Source organism: Hipposideros armiger, unplaced genomic scaffold (assembly GCF_001890085.2).
Source record: "Hipposideros armiger isolate ML-2016 unplaced genomic scaffold, ASM189008v1 scaffold_57, whole genome shotgun sequence".
NCBI lineage: Eukaryota > Metazoa > Chordata > Mammalia > Chiroptera > Hipposideridae > Hipposideros > Hipposideros armiger.
Window position 1 is genome coordinate 1,930,747 of NW_017731407.1, and position 20,714 is coordinate 1,951,460.

The 20,714-nt window shown below is 34.5% G+C and overlaps 1 long non-coding RNA gene across 2 annotated transcripts in view; it reads right to left on the reverse strand.

The window, feature by feature from the left end:
- The window catches only part of LOC109381983 (uncharacterized), a 162,859-nt gene that overhangs the window by 111,787 nt on the left and 30,358 nt on the right, over positions 1-20,714 (reverse strand). For both annotated transcript variants that reach the window (XR_002123850.1, XR_002123851.1), the window contains exon 2: positions 16,121-16,197. This is a non-coding gene — a long non-coding RNA (uncharacterized LOC109381983). The remainder of the gene's footprint in view (positions 1-16,120; positions 16,198-20,714) is intronic.

The window sequence follows — 20,714 nt, forward strand, 5'->3', positions numbered from 1 at the left end:
TGGTCTTGAGCTCATATCCACTTAGAACCTGCCATTTGACTTGCAGTGGGGTACTCACAGGGGCATCCTCACTGATGCACCAGCAAGGCCCCCACTCTTCCAATCACTCAGTGAGTTGATACAGAAGGTCAAAATACAGACCTAGCATTGGAGAGAGAATCTCAAAACCTCATTACAATACAACTTATTTAAATAGACCATATTTACTTACTGTAAATAAATTTTCTGCAAAGAGAGTTCATGATCTGGACCACCTAGTTCAAAGTTAAATATTTGTGGCTCAAATTGCAACAAACATTTATCAGGTGCCAACCAGGAATGAGGCAAGGCGCTGGGGACTCACAAATGAATAGAATACAGATTCCTGTCCTTATTGATCCATACCACTATCTCTGGAGACAGATGCATAACAAATATTCAGAATGTGCTAAACGTTAATATAGAGAACATTCATGGTCTATGGAGACACTATGGAGAGTAGGCATCCCAGACTCTCCCAAACTAGTCTATGGGAAAATTCTTTTAGGAGGTAATACAGTCAGGAAAGACATATGGACAATGGAGGGATAAGGCCACAACTTGATAATAGAAGGATCAAAGTTGCTTCAGTCATGATCTTCTCTTGAGTTTCTATGAGAAAAAGGGACTGATATCTAAGCAACACTAAGCTGAATATGGAGGGTAACTGACAGAGCCTATTTGGACTAAATGGAAAGGAACATCTCAAGTGGATGCTAGCTTACCTTTAGTTTTCAGATAGTACTTTTATTGCTGCTCTACCACTGGTTTGAAAACAGATTTTTGAAGCATGGTCTCTGTTCAGTATCTCTTGGTTTATCCATCACTTTGAGCTAAGAGTTTTTGTGAAGTGTTCATGTTTCTGCTGCTTCTAATTCTTGTCTCAGTTTATTTATTGTACGTAGAAACTCTCTTCTTTCTTTTTATTTGTGATGAATGAAATATATTTCTCATTTATAAATAAAACTATTCCTGATGAATTTTATGTATTTTAAAATCTATCTTAATGGGGACACATTTGAAGTTCATTCTTATCCTCCCAAAGAACTGTAATTTGGCTACATGCAGAACTCATTTTATGCTGCCAAACCCCTGCAGCCTCCTCAAATTGTCAACAGGAAGTGGGAGTTCCTTGACCACAAAACCTTTAGAATTGTTAGTATTTTGAGAATACAGTGAAAGGGATTTCCTAATGTCTCTTCTCAGCATTTGGCAGCTGAGGTGGTGACCAGAGAATTCTTGATGCTGAACCCTCAGGTCTGGCTCATGTTTCCAGTTCATTATTCTATAGCCTGATATTGGTAGTTTTTAAGTTCTAATACAAGGAACATCTGTGTTTAGCAATTGAAAAAAGTTACTCACTGACTGTTGGGATGGGCTTTTTTCATGATATAACTTTAATTTTTGTCATTCCTTGGATCATGCTAATTTGTTCTTAATATTTGCTTAATATAGCCAGAATTGTTTTGACTGAATGCAAAATAACAAATGCAATCTATTAAATAGCATTGACCATAGACCCCAACGAATAGATTGGTGTAATCATGAACAGCTAAGTAGGTACATCAAAACTGTATCAGTTTGGGTCTTCCAGAAGCAGATATGAAGACAGAATAAGAACTGCAAGCGATTTGTTGGAGAAATTATAATGGGGAGAGTGAACAGGGTAAGGGAAGGCTTTTAGCCTATGATGCAGGTACACCACCAGTGAAAGAAGAGAGGGAAGGAAGAGCCTTGAGTAAAAAGAGCCTCAGGCTGCTGTGCAACTCTTGGAAAGTCTTAGCCAGGCCAATGGGTAGCACCAGAGCAAAAGTTGACCATTAGTGGGGGGCTGCATTGGGCAAGCAAGGCTGAAGTCTAGGTTCCCTACAGTGCTCTGCCATTGATTGATAGAAGTTCAGCTAGAACACAGCCCCAGCATGAATGCTAACTATGTGGCCGCTGGACCCTGTCAGGTAACTCTTCCCAGCAGGTTCTCTGTTAAAGCGCGATCCTGAGAGCAGTCCACATCCATGGCGGCCACACTGATTTTTCATAATATTTTGCATCCTATCATAGAAGTCTCACGTACCAGAAAAAAAAAATCACACACACATATACGTGAGATTTCAAACACCATTACACTATAATTAATTACAGCAGTATTTTTAGTAATTTTGAGAAAATACTTAAAGTTTATTGAAAGAAATGAATTTCAAAGTCCCTCTTTAAAAAAAACTGCTAAAAAATTATTTGATTGATTTTTTTAACTTAAAATTTTTTAGAGTCATTTAAATTTTTCAACACTAGTATGAAGTTTGCAAAAATAGTTAAAGACACATTTTATTGAAACAAAATTTAAGATTTTATTTCATCATTGTATTAGAAAGGAGAATAATTTTGCCACTTATGACAAAATTAATGGACCTTATGGGCATTAAGCTACACAAAATAAATCACACAGAGAGACAAATACCACATGATCTCACTTACATGTGGGATCTAAAATAAACAAACAAACAAATAAACTCATAGATACAGGTAACAGATTGGTGGTTGCCAGAGGCAGGGGATGGGGGATGGAAGAGGTGTGAGATGCATGAAAATGGTAAAAAGGTATGACCTTCCAGTTATAAAATAAATAAAGCATACGATGGAATGTACAGAATGATGCCTACAGTTACATATTATATTGTATATTTGAGAATTCCTAGGAGAGTAGATCTTAAAGGTTCTCATCATAAGAGGAAAAACTTATAACGATGTGTGGTGATGGACGTTAACTAGACTTATAGTGGTGATTATTTTCACAATAAATACAAATACCAAATCATTTTGTTGTACAACTGAATATAATGTAATGTTATATGTCAATTATATCTTAATAAAAAAGAAAGAATAACTAAGAGTATCATAATCATAGAAAAAATGTTTGAAAAATATTGAATAATTTGTTAGGTAGTATGAAAATTACATAAAAGGAAACTAGACATGGCGTTCATATAACCTTTCCTACTTATAGTCTTCAACTGTACCTAAAGTTACCAGAACATCTTGACAGAGGGAAAAAACAAAACAAAACAAAGTCATAAGACCCACCATACACAGTATACAATGTATATAACAAAACACGTTTTTAAAAAAAGTCAATGGCAGAAGAAAATATTTAAGATTAATATTAAGAGGAATAAAATAGGGCTGGCCGAGTGGCGCGTTGGTTAAGAGCTGGCTTGGGACAACAGAGGTCCCCGGTTTGGATCCCACATATGAGGGCCAGTGACACTGCCCTCCACAGCTAAGATGCTAAACAACAGCTCAACATGGAGCTGGGCTTCTATGAGTCACCAGCGACGGCGTGGGATGCAGCCCCTGCTGCTGTGGGTTGCCATGGGCTACCGTGTGTAGCCAGCAGCCAGTGTGAGTGGCCAGCAGCGCAGTGAGTGGCCCTCCAGAAGCCGGCGACTGATCTGCCTTTCCCAGGAAGAGCGCAATGATGGTGCCAACTTGGGCCATTGAAGCAATGTCCTCCACAACTAGACTGAAGAACAAAAGGACAGCAACATGTCTGTTTCCCTTCCCCCAATTCCCCAGTGCTGTTCCCATCCCCCAATTCCCCAATTAAAAAAAAAAAAGGAATAAAATAGTGAAAAATAGTTTGAAATGCCAAATGTTTTAACAATATTTATCCCAGAGTATTAGGATCATATTTATGTTTGCTGGGGTTTTATATTTGCAAATTTTCTACAATAAAAATGTATTCATCTTGTAAGTCTGAGCAACAATATCTATAAATTTTTAGAGTTAATGGTAATTACTAGACAAGAATTTCACACACACACACACACACACACACACACACACACACACACTCACTCATGCTTGCAACACAACATCAGCCACAAGTCAACAGGAGAAAGATATTTGCATACACCTTCCTTGTACCATCTAATTGCATTATATATTCAAAACTAACAGGCAGAAACATATGTCTGTGTACCTAGTTCTATTTTGATGAAGATTCCATCTAAAATTATAAAGAAAGATCCTCAAAATAATAAACTATGATCCAGAACAAAAATACCCAACTCCACCCAATTCCAACAAATGGCATTGGCTTTTGTGTGGGGTCATTTGGTCTCTTACCTCACCTTTTCTTACATCTGCATTGCATTTGCTGCATTTGTACTTAGTTTTTACTTTAAATTTACCCTATATATCCTATGTGTGTAAAGAAATAAGGTTATAACTGCCAGTAAAAGAACATTTAGGATATATGATTACAATGAAAAAAATAGCAGAAGTCTTTTTAACTGTTAGTGGGTAGAGATTACCAATTTATATAGGGTACATTGTTCAAGAGACGACAGGACTATAAAGGACAAAAGATAAAGTGTTGTGCCTTTATCAGTGAACATAACTCTCAACAGAGAAGGAAGAGCAATCTATGAAAACAGAAAAATATTTGAGAGTTTGGGTAGATGTTCAACATCTCTTTTGGATACTCTCAGCGTAACATTAACTCAGGGAATTACTAGGAGTTAGTTTAAGATTATATAAATGTCAGGCCTGGTGAATACACCACTGATAACACTTTGGAGGCAACTAGAATTTGTAGGTGCTTTGGAATCTGAGATCAGATGTAGTGGACAACTGTGAAATAAGGGAGCTCTGTGATGTTTTTATTGAGATCACCAAAGAGTGAGAGCACATGCTTCAACCGACTTTCAAAGTAAGTGAAATAAACTTATTCTGGAAAATCATGCTCAACAGAATTTATGTCACCAATAGTAAAAGGAATATACTATGTAGAAAATGTATTCACAGGCCACCAGCTTGTATCCCTCCCAGTCACCATTGACTTAGAAAAAATGGAGTCATAGGTAGTCTTCCCTTTAATAAGGTTCTCTACATGAGGTAACACTTCCCCCAAATTTGAGTAGACACAAATTCCTTTAGAGCCAAAAGTAAAAGAAAGTTTAGTAGTGTAATAGTATTTATAAATTCCATTTGCTTTGTCCCTTTCTATAACACAGGTCCCCATTATTAATACAGATGCACAGAAAGCAATATATAAAACCCTAATTAAATTGAAGTATTCTACATGAATAGGTATCTTGAAGTTAATCATTAAAGTGATAGTTCCTTAAGGTGAGCTAATGTAAAACAAACAGTAACATAAAAATATGCATTGCATAAAAATACAAAAAGTGCAAATTTATGAAAAGTGAAATACCTCAATTCTTTATTCCAATACAACCTTTGCAACTAAAAATAACTGCTTTAATCATATCAGTTTTAAAGCTCAATTAAGAGCATAGAAAATATCAGAAATAGTATGTGCTTCAGTTTGTCCCAGTTGAAATTTTTATTATGTAGAATCACAATTAGATTTGGGATTAGAAAATCTTGATAAGTGTCTCATCTAAGGAATCTTTTCCATACAATTCCTAGATCAGTAAATAGGCCATTAGTCCTTCATCCACAGAAAACTTGAGGCTTAGAGGCTCATATCAAAGTGTTATGTCACCTTTTTCTCCCTCCACCTTTTGTCTGATGTTACCAACTTCTCAAACTTCTTATGCATTGAATATTTTAACCTCTCTATTTCTGCATTTGCCTTTATCACAACTCCTATTACTATCTGGGTAATTTCTGGTTCAGCTGGACATGGGAGCCTGTACACCAGTTTTCTTTCTTATTAACTTCCTCAAATTCAAATCCCTTCATCACCTAGCAGTTCAATCATCCATTACCACGGGCACACCTTTGACATAATCATCTTCAGAAGTGCTCCACTTTTGAAATATTCAGTTTTTTCTGTCACTTTCTTAGGATGGTCTCCAGGATTCAGAAATTAAAAGGCTTATGGAGAAATAAGTTTCATATATGTCTTAACACTCTTAAAAGCTATGAGAAAGAATAGATAAATTACTTACAAAGAAATGACAATTAAACTGACAGCATCAATAGTCACTAGAAACAAATGGAATAGTGTTTTCAAAGTGCTAGGGGAGAATGATTGTCAAATTAAACTTCCATGCTCAGAATTAATGAGTGAAGGTGAAATAATGATACTTTTAGACATACAAAGTATGAGTGTTATTCTGTTCATAGACCCTTACTAAATGAACTGCCATATATCACTAATTTAAGAGGTCATCAATTGTATGATGGACCCAGAAAAGAAAAATACTGTTAATTAAGCTATGATATGCCCTCAGTTGTAAAGTGCATCCTAATTATAGAGATGTTAGAAATATGAAAAACTATATCTTAGAATAAATTAAATAAAAACGAATAGCAGAAATACTTTATCAAGAAGAAATAAAGCTAGAAGATAGGAATAAGATATAAAAAACAACACTGAGCAAAGAAACTGGTAAATACATTTGTAAATCCAAGTAAAATCAGACACATTGATAATAACTAACTGTGTGACTTGAAAACAAGATTGAGCTGAAATGTCAATCAACAGTAACATGGAAGACAGGAGAAAGATCACATTAATGATTCTCTACAGTCCTTAAATTATCTGAGGGAAAGGTTAGTAATACTCTTGGGCATTGTTAAATATGTTAAACATTTTAATAGTTACCTGTAAAAAATAGGCAAAAATGTTCAATATTCAAACTGGTAAAGTAACAATATTTATTCATATAAGAGAATGCAATAGAGCATGGAGAATGGATGACTTAGACCTATAATTTCTATAAAATACATAAATCTCAGAAAAGAATGATGAATGAAAAAAGCAAGCTGTAGTATAACATTGATAGCATAAATCTAAAATTTTTGAAAAGTTATATCATAGTTTACAATATAAGCTACGTGTGTGTGTGTGTGTGTGTGTGTTAAACATACAAAACATTGAATGGAAGATATTTACCAAATCTATGAGTGTGATGGCCTTTGAAGAGGGAGGGAGAGGAAAAATATGGATGGGAACAGAGGGGACTGAATTCATCTGTAATGTTCTTTTTCTTTTATTTGAAAATATCTGATGAGAACTTCATAGAACAGTAGTGCTAAGTTTTAGGTGCTGAGACCACAGAAGTTTGCTAAATTTTTCTCTATATTCTTCTATATTTTGAACTTTTAAACACAATTACAACAAGTTTTTAAAAATCATTATCCTGTTCCCAGATTTGATACGTTTCTTGTGTATTTATCCAAGCCAGGAAAATGGATACCGCTCTTCCTCCAGCCAATCAATCACCAATCCCTCCATTCTAGCCCTTCAGTTTCTCTTGATTTTATTTGATTTTTCTCTGCCTTCAATCTTGCTCCTCTCCCCACCCAAAAACTATTTTCCAAATTGCAGTAAGAGTGGCCGTTTTAAAGGGAAAACCATCTGACTTGTAACTCTCCTACCTAAATATCTTCAACACTCATTTCCTACTCCTTGGCAAAACATGTAAGGCCTTACCTAATCTGTCTTCGAACTCCTATGTAGCGTCATGTCTCTTCACTTTGTACTCCATACTCCAGCCAAGTTGGATGACAGCTGGTTCTTAGGAAGGCGCTGCAGCTTCCCATCAGCCTGGCTCACTCTGTGCAGCCTTACTTTTGTCCTCTCACCATCTTCTCTCTGGACCAGCACATCCTGACTAATCTGGAACGACTGGGCTCCATTCAGAGGTCATCTCCCAGGGAAGCATTCTTTCTCTGTGTCCCCCTCAAAACTACCTTCATTGCACTTTTCATGTGCCCCACTTCCTCCTACTGTGGGGTTTAGCTGGTAATCATGAAATTGCGTTATTTTTTAACTTCTCTGACTTTGAACTTTTTGAGGGAAGGGACAGCATAACAACGATAACTAGCAAAACAGCTACCGCTTATTGATTGTCGAATATTACTCAGGCTCCTGCTCTGAGCTAGATGATTTTTTCTGAATATGCTTATTTAATCTACCTAACAACCATCAGAAAAAAATTCACTTTCCTTGTTCATACCTAAATGCTCAGAGGTTAGGCATATAGTAAGAATGTTGCTCCACTCTCTTTGAATAACACAGCTACTAAGTGGTAGAGCTCGGCTTCAACTCCAGGTGTTCTAACTCAAGAACACTTACCTTAACCACCATCTTCTACCATTAGTTCCCAAATTCTTGTACTACAGCACCTCATACATAGTAGCACTCAATGAACATTTTAAAGGAAGGATCTAAAGATAGAGATAGAAAAAGAAAGGCTGAGGGAGAGAAGACAGGAAGAAATTTGAGTTATGATGCAAATTTAGGACACCAGTACCAAGCTATCTTTCCAACCATTATTGCAATTATGAGAGCCTGGAAAGTTTGATGGTTGCATTTCCTTAACCAAGTACATGGAGCAAAATTATAATAAAGTTTGATCTATAAATGTGTAAAGAGTTGGGGATTATATCATCCTTGCATTCTTTGAAAGAACATACCAAGAACCAGCTCCAATATTTGCCCTAATTAATAAGTTTGATGAAGGTAATTTGTATAATTCTGGTATGAAGATATCTGGGTAGATACTCTGAAATTTCACTCACCATCATTGAAGTCCCTAAGGTGTTTCAGTCATAAAAATGAACAAAGTGGATGAGTAAGAAGGGAATAGACTAGGCTGATCACTTATGTAAGATTACAAAGATCCAAATATAAATGTCTAATGATTTCCCATTATGGAAATAACAATTCCATTGAAATATGAGTCAACAAATTTGTCTTGTACACTATATATAACTTATTTCACTGATGTGATTTTTCCTATACGTGGGTTCTATTTGCTGAGTCAGGCAAGAAAAAAAATTTTTACTCAAGTATTTTTAAGATTGGATAATCAGTGACAAACTCAAAATACACAGTGTCTTTTTTGCTCAGTGGAATATTTTATATTGGTATCTGACTTTTAAAGAACACTACCTGGCTCTCTTTTTGAGAATGATCTAACAGTGGGGTCACTTGGGAATGAGAAGAAAATAGCTCTCATCCTCTCTCTCCACTTTCAAATCTTCAGCATAGCAAGGATTTCTTTCCTTAATCTACACTTTATTGTGGATGGCATCACGCATCTGGACAAAAGAGTAAGTTGGAAAACTTCTAGGAGGGAATTATAAATAATAAATGCTGAAATTGTTCTTACATCTATTACCTATGTGGGAGCCATGGTGTTTTTGAGTGGTGATAAAAACTCAAATTTAGAGGTTTCCATTTATATCTCGCTGACCATTTACGGACCTCCTTGGGAAAGAAGGAGCTGATAAAATGAAAATATGGTCTAAACATATATCAGTACAGTAATTGCAAATGCTAACACACAATCAAATTTCCATATTTTACTATATACATATGTAATTATTTGAGAAATAATGAAATTCATTATTTTCATATGCAAAAAGTTATACTAGTTAGGAAACAGAGTAAAAATTTTGTTTTAATGCCAGTCTTGTGGAATTTGTCTACCATTCTGCTTCATAGGGACAACACCTAAATTGTAATTCTTTTATGCAGCAGTGAATGAAACCACATGTGTTTTACTTTGAATCCATAGGGTAGTTTTATGCCAAGATGCTTGAGTGTTTCCCAAAATGTGGGTGTTTACTATTGGTGACCTGAGGAGCGATTTATAGTCATATAGGGACATGAGAAAAAAAATTGGATCACACTGTTAAAAATTTAATCTTTTTAAATTACCTTTCAATCCATTTTTTTTCTTTTTGAACAAAAAGAAAGAAGATAGGCCCAGAACCTTTGGCAAACAATAGTATCTTGCTAGAGCTAAATAATATTATTTTGTTTTGATAGTATTCACTTTTATTTTTCTCCTATTTATTTCAGTGATTCTAGTTTTTTCTTCAGAGTAATTACATATATTCTTATAAATAAATGTGCTTAAATAAAAAAGGCAAGTCAATTTAAAGAAAATTATTGGATAATTATACAAGTTCTACTTATGATGAGCAAAAGCCATGAATTAGGTAGAAGAATGTCTGAAATCTGGTACAACATTGTAGTATGTGTTAAGTAAGTAATACAGCAATGATTGACAAAGTAAATCCTTTCTATATATGCAAATGGAAGTGAAGAGTTGAGTATTATCCTCCAAACAATACCCTGAACACTTGAGTCTTGATATCCTATGTAATTTTGTGTAGGAGTGTGAGTGTGTGTGTGTGTGTGTGTGTGTGCGCGTGAGTGTGTGTGTGTGTGTATGTTAACTGCTGGTGCTAGGCAAGTTCCTCAGTCCTCCAGTTACTTTGTGACCTACAGTAATTTTTGCCTACAGTCACTGAGAAGCAGAAAGTGTATGCTAATACATTTTACTGGGAAGTTAACACCTTCAAAGAACATGTGCAAAATCCACGAGCCGAGTCAAAGTGAGTATAAAGTGTATAAAGGGAAAATTTGCCATGGTAGTAAAAATCCTCTTTTCCTATTTGAAAAGGGACTCTAGTACAGATTTTGTTCTTTCATTGCTTGCTGGTTCCATTTAAAGAGTCCATATGTTTTTGGAATCTGAAACTCAGAGTAAGGTCAAACACGCTGTAATTTGGGTGCTCATCCTTAGGAATGGAAAAGGATTTGTGTAAGTTTTGAAAAGCATTTTGAATGATGAAGGAACCACAAGTCCATTAAGTTGGTTGTTACTGTAACCTTTGGATTGAACAATTCATAAAAGCCCCCAGGTCAGAGCCACAGCAAAATTCAGAATTATTCAATCTCTCTACATAACAGGAACTTAGCTTGTGCCAGTGATAAACAGACACACATGAAGGAAAATTCCACTGACCTCCTCTTCACCTCTGCCTCAGAGGCCTAATTGCCTTAAGGAGTAGTGTCAAAAACAGAACGCATACCTTAAGTCTCTGCAATCTGAAAGAGCAGAGAAGTGAATATTTTGTTTTTAAGTAAACTAGAATATGGTTAAACTGTCATGTAATGATACGCCAAACATTGTGATGGTTTAAAAGATGAATTAACATCTTTCTATATGCAGAAAAATTAAAGTCTTGGTGGGACAACAAATACAGTTGACTTTTGTTCATTTTGAATGGTGGTCAAGACAATCACTTCAATGGTACTGAGATAGATTGATGTGTGTGTGTGTGAGTGGACAGAGAGAAAGAGAAAGAGAGTTTTAGTTGACGGGAGTGTAGAAAAACAAACTCTTATTCACCATGTTTAGGAAATTTAGCAATATCTATCAAAATTTAAATTGCAGATACTGTCTAACCCAGTTATCTCACTTCTAATAATTTACTTTATATTTAATCAAATGTAAAACAATATATGCATAAGAACGTTTCTTAGAGCATTGTTTGTAACAACAACAAGAACAACAACAACAAAAAACTAGAAACAACTAGATCTCCATCAATGACAAGACCGGATAAACAAGGTATGATTAGCTATTCTTGACTACTATGCAACTGTAAAAACTAGCAAACAAAACAACAAAAAAATAAGGTAAATACATATGTAAGCACATAGAAAAATTCCATGATATAAACTGTATCAATAAATATGTTACAAATGTGTTTAAAAATAAACAAATGAAAAAAAATATGTATATACACAGTTGACCCTTGAACAACATAGGGGTTAAGGGGTGCTGATTCCCTGTTCAGTGAAAAATCACATATAACTTTTGACTCCCCCCAAACTTTACTAATGGCCTACAGTTCACTGGAAGCATTACCAATAACTTAAACTGTTGATTGACATATATTTTTTATGCTACATATATTATATACTATATTTTCACAATAAAGAAAATGTTATTAAGAAAATCATTAGAACAACAGAATACATTTACTGTATTTATTGACAAAAACCCACATATAAGTGGAGCCATGCAGTTCAAACCTATATTATTCAAGGGTCAGCTGTACAGATTCATACTTATATGTCTATGTCTTTATCTATTTCTATGTGCTGCCTATATTTTATAAATGTTAAATCGTCTGGAATGTTATTCACCAAACAATTAGCACCAGTGAGAGGCCACCATCATGACCTCATGGGAAATGCCATCCGTGGGAGAGTGATAGCAGAGCAGAACGTGACAGAATAGTTTGTAGCTCTTGGGAGATCCTTGTGTGAAGTCTGAGACATAATTGGGTAAGATTTTGTCAGAGGCTGGAAATCCTGCATCAGCAAGGGATGTAGCAAATACCCATGATTTTGGCGTTGGTTAAATGTGGCTACATGCATTATATAAATCCTAGGAAATGTGAGTTACAATTCCGTTCTTTAAAATTTCCATTTAGTTGTTTAATACTGAATAACAGATGAAAGACTTATATGAAAAGGGCTGTACAAGAGTAAAATTTGAGGCGGTATGTTCACCCAGAGGACACTCAAATGTTAAGGCTAACGTTAATAACAGCCATTTTTATAGAGCTTGATGATTGACAAAATGTGTTCACACAACAGTGTCTTGCTCATAGTCAAATGTCTTAAAATTAAATAATGCATCTACTTTGTTAGTATTGCACCATGTTAGATGAATACATTATGCATATATGGAAAGGAAAGAAGAAATATATATTAAATAATTTTAACTTTGTAATAAATTGAAATCAGTTATTCAAAATACTCTGCTGATTTATGGGTTAAGATTAGAAAGGAATACTTTAGTCATACATTAATATTTAAAGCAGAAAAACTAAATGAATGAATGTGAGTTTTCTGACACAAATGTGATTCTGAAAAGTACAAAGCATGTGAAACAAAAGTCATCTGATGAAAATTACAACAGGTTGTTTTTATTCAAATATTCATAAGCCTGAATCTATACTATGTTTTTAAGAACAAAATAAAGTTCATTCAAAATTCAAACCAAGATTTTTCTGGATTAGTAGTTTTAACTCTACTTTATAGAGATGTGGCCTTCATTTTGAGAAAACAGTCAATGGAGACCCAGTAAAGTGTTTGAATTAATTTTTATGTTTGAATCAGAAATCTGAAAACAGAAGACCTAATAGAGAAGGAAGTAGAAGGAAAGAGGAAGAGGAAAATAGGTGGGAGGTTGTTTTCAAGAATATCAAAGAACTATTTCAATGTCTATTGTAGATGTTTATTTCAAATTGAAAGTAGTATAAAGAGGAAGTTTATAAAAAATTCAGGGGAAAGAATTGATTCAACCCATGAGTTTCCTTAGCCTACCAAATAGAATTTTCTTCTACTTCTTTTTTGTTTTGCATACAATGTTATTTTAGGAATTCTATTTCCTTTTTTAAAAACAAGAATTAAAAGCAATACAATTAAAAGCAATACTGACTTTAAGTTTCTCTTAATCCATAGGAATTCTCTTCAGGGGAAAGGACGTTCTATAACTAGTATCCGTTCAATATTTGTTTCTTAAGGAAAAGAGCAGTAATAACAACAGAAGTAAAACTGATTGTCAATTTTGTTAGAATGCTTCCAGCAAAATGAGCTTTGCCCCTATCTAGGTAACATCAAATCAGCTGACGATTTAAGTAAATTCTAGTACCAAAACACAATAGTTGTTCTATCAAATAACCAGAATTGAAGTAAGAAAATAATTAAGTCAGTAGAAATTTCACTCAAACCAATTGACTCAATGGTTTTATTTAGATGACCTGGTAATCTTGGTTCACCCTAATAAGAACACATTTCACTCTGGGCAGAATTAGAAAGTAAAAAGGTAAAAAAAACAAAAACAAAAACAAAAACACCTCAATAGCAAAAATAGCTCAATTTGGCCAAATCTTATTGTAGTGAATTTCTGGAGCATATTTAAATTATATTTTTAAATGGTAGTGAAACAATGTATTAAATATTATTCCAAACAGGCCTTCAGTGTTTAGAAATAGTTTTTCTAAATCGAAAATATGTGATGATTTCCTTGTGAAAGAACTTTGATAAAGATCTCTAATTTTTATGATTAGATAATGTGTTGTTAATGTGGCATTTTTCCAATTGTAAACACGTAGAGTGAAGAAAGCCCTTCTAGTCACTTGCATTAATATCTAATTGATTCACTGATGGCTTGCTACATGATCCAAAATCTCAGTTATAATGCCTTTTAGGAATCTGTGCCAAGAGAATTATTTTTATTTCAATCTTTTTCAACATCTTTCATTTAAATACAGACTAATAATAGAGTCTTTTTCTTAGTGTTCTTTTTGTTTGTTTTCATATAAAATAAGGAATTACTCAAATAGGTAAATATGGTGGCTGGTTTGTAAAGTTAATATACAACTTATCTGGGGTTCTTGGAACTTGAAACTCTCTAGTATATCTCTTTGACACCAATAGTTGATCAAAGAAAGAGTTTAATAAATTTATCCAAATTTAGGAAAAATTCTTGCAAGTCTTAAAAATATCACCACACTTTTCTTTCCTGACTATATCAACTGATTATTTTAAACAAGCCCTCAAAGAGTAACTATTATCTTTTATAAATATTCTGGGTGCAAGGAGGATGGAGATAAAAACATAGTCTATGCTCTTAAGGAACACACAGACTAGAGCAGACGGATGTGAAGCATATAGTATAATATGAAGCGAAGCCATATGATATAGTGCAATAAGTGGTATGATACAGACATGAACAGGAGGAGGAGCAATTAACCCTGCCTGGTGTTGAATATAGAAAATTATCGAGGGAAAGTGGTTTGGGGGGGAGGTTATTTTTAATGAAATCGAAACTGAGTCTTGAAGATGGAGTTGAAGAAAGCAAGGCAGACAAGGTGGAGAAGATGTTATCCAAGGCCTAATAGGAAACATCCAGGGAATTACAAATCATGTATTTCGTTAGAAGGAGCATATTGAGAAGCTGCTGCAGATAAGACTAAATAGATGGCAAAAGCCAGATTATGAAGGGCCATCTCTTCTGAGCTAAGGACATTTTATTTTAACCTAAAAACTACAGCGAGTCTTCAAAGGCATTAGGGGATGATGTGAACGGATGTGCATTTTGGAGACTGCACATTGCCAGGAGTGTAGAGTGTGGTGCAGACATGTGTGATGAGCAGCGGAAAAATTAGTCAGGGGTCTCCTTGCAATAATTTAGATTTGAAAAAACTAGTGACATTGGGAGAAGATTAGGAAATAGACCTGAGATATTTAAGTAGGCTGTGCACCAAGGCTTAGCAATGAATTGGAGATCTAGGTAAAGCTGGAGAAAGAGAGAAGGATTACACCCAGGTTTCTTGCTTGGGAAACTATTACAGATGCAAATCCTATTGCTTTGCATTGTTTAAAATCATTACCTTTTTTCTTTAAAGCTATCCTTCTATTTATTTATTCCTTTAATATCACACTCCCCTTGCCCTCATCAATGAACACCTGGGAAGGTAAGGTGCCATGGACTATTCTACTCCATTCCAGCTAACTATATACTTTTCACTAACTTCACTGGTTGCCACATTGAGGGACTTTTCATTTACCTGTCATTCTTAAATTAAATACAGTAAAGATTTCCTACTGATAGAAAAATCAACCAGTTCAAATTTTGATATGCAGACCCATCACAGTGGAAAGATTCATAAAGACATAATGATTGCTATAACAGAACACTGAGATATTAAAATATGTTGTGCAAATTTTCTGGAAATTTCAAATAAGCAGATGTCCAGATAACAAACTGAACTTTTTCTTCTTTGTCCAGAAAACTAGAAATTCAGGACACATGTTCAGAATGAATTAGACATGTATCTCTGATATACTTGGTAGATATTGACTATATTACTATATTTTAATTATCTAAGGCTGTATACCAAGAAAAATTATTATGCCTGGTTCAAATAAAAAAGACAATATTTTCTCAACAGAACTTCACCTGATTTTTTATTATATTATTTTATCTAACAGTCTCCTATAGTATAACTACATTATGCAATTACAGTATAATAGATTGTATTTAGTATATTACCTTAGCTCAGTTAGTTAGGATATGGTTATTGTAGTAGAAGTTGCTAATTTCTCATTTATTCATTCTACTGTTGTTGTTGTTTTCCTTTTTGTAATAGACCCTTCCTGCATGGTCACCTATCTATATTCTCCATTACCTAGTAGCCCTTCCAGCTATTTGCATCTTATAACTTAGTTGTTCCAGTGGGATATGAGTAGAAATACGTACAGCTTTCAGGTCCTGTCCTTAAGAATAATTTGTTTTGGTCACATTACCTCTTTTTTTTTCTTTTTCTTCTCCCTTTGGTTGACAAAGGCAAGAACAGAAATTTTCTTAGCCCCAGAGATAGAGCCTGCATGATAAAGAAAACAATGTCAACTCATCAGCTTGGGTCCTGAATTACCATGTCAAGTCTTCCCACACTGACCATTTTCTCTTGCCTCGTTACATGAGAGAAATACATATTAAATACATATTCACCTTCTTTAAGGCACTCTATATTTTGTCTCTCTGTAACAGAAGATTATTCTCTATTAAGACTCATTCATACTAGTGATAATGACAACAAGGTTTTCAGCCCAGTGTAACACACCGGTGAGTGGTCTTCACACATGAGCAACTGTCTCAAATGCATCATAAAAGGAACAAGTTTTACAAAGGAACTGGGCAAGGTGGGGGGCTGAAGGATGGGGAATGTGAAGACAGATTGTTGCAAAGTGATCACCAGGGCTGCAAAAATAATGATGAATCACATGAATTGTTCTTGTTCACACTTTTCCCCCTCCACCCACTCCTAAGCTTTCTCTAATTCCAAGTTCAACATTTAGGAATTGAGTATTCCTAAAACAGTATTCTAACTGGAATTTGAGATTGGTTCAGAACTCTTATACACTGATAATGACCCATAGGGTAACCACCCTATGATTGATGAACTGCTAAGTGTCTATGTATCAAAAAACACTAAATTGACATGCCTTTCTTGCACTGTGAGTAAAATTTACAAACAAGGACACAGATGGTTAACAACTCGGTCATTTGGACTTTCCATTCTGAAAAAGAAAATCATTACTCATTTTCACTTCTTGCCTCCTACCAACTACATTTGGATTTTACACCTTAGACTGTGACATCTTACTTCTAAAAACTAAAATGTAAAGGATTGGGAAGTATTATTCATCAGCTTGTTTAAAAAAATGCATTTGAATTCATATTTATAGCTTTATGCAAATATAAATATTATGAAGTAAGAATAAACACTGTGACTTAAAGTATTTCATTCCAAAAGTTTGTGGAAACCTTTAGAAGTGGGCAATAGAAAATCGCACTGCCTGATTTTATTTATGACCTATCCCTTGAGGAGTGGGCAGACCAGAAAATTTGTGCATTTCTTCAGAAGTCAGCTTCATCTGGGAATAGAACAAGGTGTGAAACTGAGAGTAATGTGGTTGACAGTGAGTTAGTGTAATTTAGATTATTTTTCTCTTAGTTCACAGAGCCTTCAGAGCTACCAAAAAACTCATAATAGAATTCCCTCCAAAATGCCAGAATTAGACATTTCTTCAAAAGTTGAATAGAAGTGTGTGTCTTGAGAAGTTAATGTTGACTTTAACTAGAACAAAGAAATTGTAGTTGAATATAATTGAGCAAAGCACGAAAAGCAAATTATACTACTTTAAAAAAGCAGAATGAGTTAATACATCTGGGCAATTTATCACTGGTTTTACTGAGATTTTTAAAACGTCTGAGAAAGCTTATGACTTTTTATAGTAGAAGAAAAAAGTGCTCAGTAACTCTTTAAAGAGACTTACTAATTTGTGATTTATACATCAATTTCAAATAAATATACTCAGCACAAAGAAAATATTCAATTAATAAGATTTATTTGAAATGAATTCCTTTAGTTTCTCCATCAGTATTTTCATTATTCCATACTGGAATGGCTTTTAAAAAATTGTAGGGTGATTTACTTAAAATTCAGAATTTTACAAAAGTTAGAATTTTAAAATTTAATTTTCTACCTTTTTCTGCACTATTTATGAGGTGGTAGGATAAAGAGAAAAATATAGAACACTACTATATTTAGAAAATATCTTTTGAAAAATGTTCCTTTCTTTTCAAAACAAACATCCTTATTAAGGGTTACCACATGAAATCTTTTTTTGAATCTCTATCTAGATTGCAGGAACTCAGCCTGAATTAAATATACAAAATTTATATCTCTTAATTTTAGTCAAGTTTTTAATATTTTAATATAGAATCATCCTTTGTTGGAATGCAATTAAGACAGGAAGGAAAGAAGTAAAATATAATGTATATTACTATGATTTGGAATTTTTGTAAACATACTGATGTATCTATATCAAATTCAAGAAGAAAATGTTCTTGAAACTTATTGAAAGACACATAAGTGATTCGGTCCAGTAAGCTAAGATGAAAAAGATTTGGAAGGCCCATATTTTCCCCTAATAAATGTTTTAACATGGCTCTAGGATCTTCCCTGTATGATAAAAGAACACAATATAATATCGATATGAATTGAGCTCCAGTATTTCAATAACTACAAATATCTTACAATTGGAGACACATTTACTATTAATATATACTATATATTTAAACCATATGCTCTAGTTCCCATGTCACCAACTGACAATGGACTATGTAACTCATATATTTTGCTAACTTGGCCCACCTAAAACTGAACTCTTCTAAGAAATAGCTTCTACTCCTGTCCTTATTTCATTACTACTACCAACTGCCTCCTATTTTTCTGGACTAGGATTATCCAAGTCATATTTGACTCCAAGCTCTTTTCATTCACCTTTTTTATCTACACAGTAATTTATAGAAGTCTATAAACCTTTAAACCTTTCTTTGTACACCCTGTAGAATCCTTCTTTTTTCCATTCAAACTTCCATTGCTTTAGTTCAGAATGCTATCAATTCAATCTTAAACTTTTACCAATACTTTCCAAACTTCTGTCTATATCTCTAATATAATTTCTTTAAAGACATTCTGTCCATTGCTGCCACATTAATTTTCCTTAAATATGATTTTCATCCTACTGCTTGTATGTTTGATAACTTGGACACCTTCTAGCCCTGAATTTTAGGTTTCCTAACTGTGTGACACTGGATATCACTCATCGGTCTCAATTTCAAATGTGAAAATGAAGGTGTTGGACTAGATAGTCTCAAAGTTCATGCTACCATGTATGTTAATCTCAGATTGTGTAATTCTGTTTGCTTCCCAATCTATAGTATCTAAACAGCCATTCTCAAACTTGGCTGCACAGAATAATTACCTGCCGTATCATCATTTTTCCATCTGTCCCTCCTCTACATTCCTCTTCCTTCTCCTCTACCTTCTCCTGTGCCCCAGGAGGATCTTTCACACAGTGCACCATCTGGGTTCTCTTGCCCATAGTTTTTCCCAGGATTTGGCCAATGGGAAGCACTGAGAGGAGACAAGTGGACAGAAAGAGAGAGTCAGAGTAATTTTCCTTAGCCTTTTTCTATTTGGGAATCACATCTCTAGCAGTAGTTTTGACCTTCTGTGACTATATCTCCTGCCAGGAGGCCAAATGGATTCCAGATGTTAGTAATTTCTGGCCACCTTCTCCTTAACATGGGTTTGTTGCATTAACCTTGTTCAAACTCTTGCAAGTTGTCCTTCACTCAAGTCTCTTCATTTCAATTGTTTTCTGGGACCCTGATCAATGTATGTCAAAAGATTTTTTATTATTATTATTATTAATACTAATGCTCAGACCTTGCTTCAGATCAATCAAATCAGAAACCTTGGGTATAGGTCCTGGGTAGAAGTACTTTATAAAAGCTCCACCTGGTAGATTATAAAGTCCAAACATTTTACATCTCACTCAAGTCTGTGTGTAATCTGATATTAATCAATCTTTTGGCCTAGCAAATATAGAGAAAATTCTCTCACTACACAATTTTGCTAGTTAATAATTTTGCCAATAGGCTAATTTAAAGAAACATGGGCAAGAAACATAAACAAGTATAAATAAATAAAACACAAACTGGACCTACTTCTTACATGCTGAAAAAAATGTTTACCAAATGTCGCAATAACCAGCATTAGGAAGAATTATTGGAACAAAAACATCTGGAAAGAGGTGACTTTAGAGTTAATGAAATATATTTGAGGGGGGAGATCTCTCAAGGTATCATATATTTCTTTGGTATCTCATACCTTTGAAATGTAAAGTCACAAAATGTCATTTACATCATTTTCTAGTCCGGTATATTTCTCTTTTCACTTAATCAATTATTAAGAAGTCTCACATTGTACTTCCATATTCTTTCACTTGCCTTGATTACCATTGGTTTACATGCTAACAATCAGAGAAATAGATCAATAAGTTGTTAGTGTGAATAGAAGAGATACTACCATTCTTTATTTACACAAGAACTAGTGATGTTTGGGGTGAACACATGGTGGTTAGTATATTTAGGTATTTACAGATCTAGTATTTTAAGATGCTTTCAGATCTTAATTATGTGACAGATAACTTCTTCCCTTGTGTCTGTCATAAAGGCCTGTTTTAACTCTTTTTATCTCAGCTAGGTAGCCACCATTAACTGCTGTTGGGAAGCAGTTTCAAATCAGCAGGTCAACCCAATCTTTTGAAGATAGAGCCATTTATCCAATAGTCAGAACACCAACCACAAGTAACCAGAACAGCACAAATTTGATGTTGGGAGCTGGCCATTAAAACAGGGCTAGGGCCGGCCGAGTGGCGCATTGGTTAAGAGCTGGCTTGGGACGTCAGAGGGCCCTGGTTTGGATCCCACATATGAGGGCCAGTGACACTGCCCTCTACAGCTAAGATGCTGAACAACAGCTCA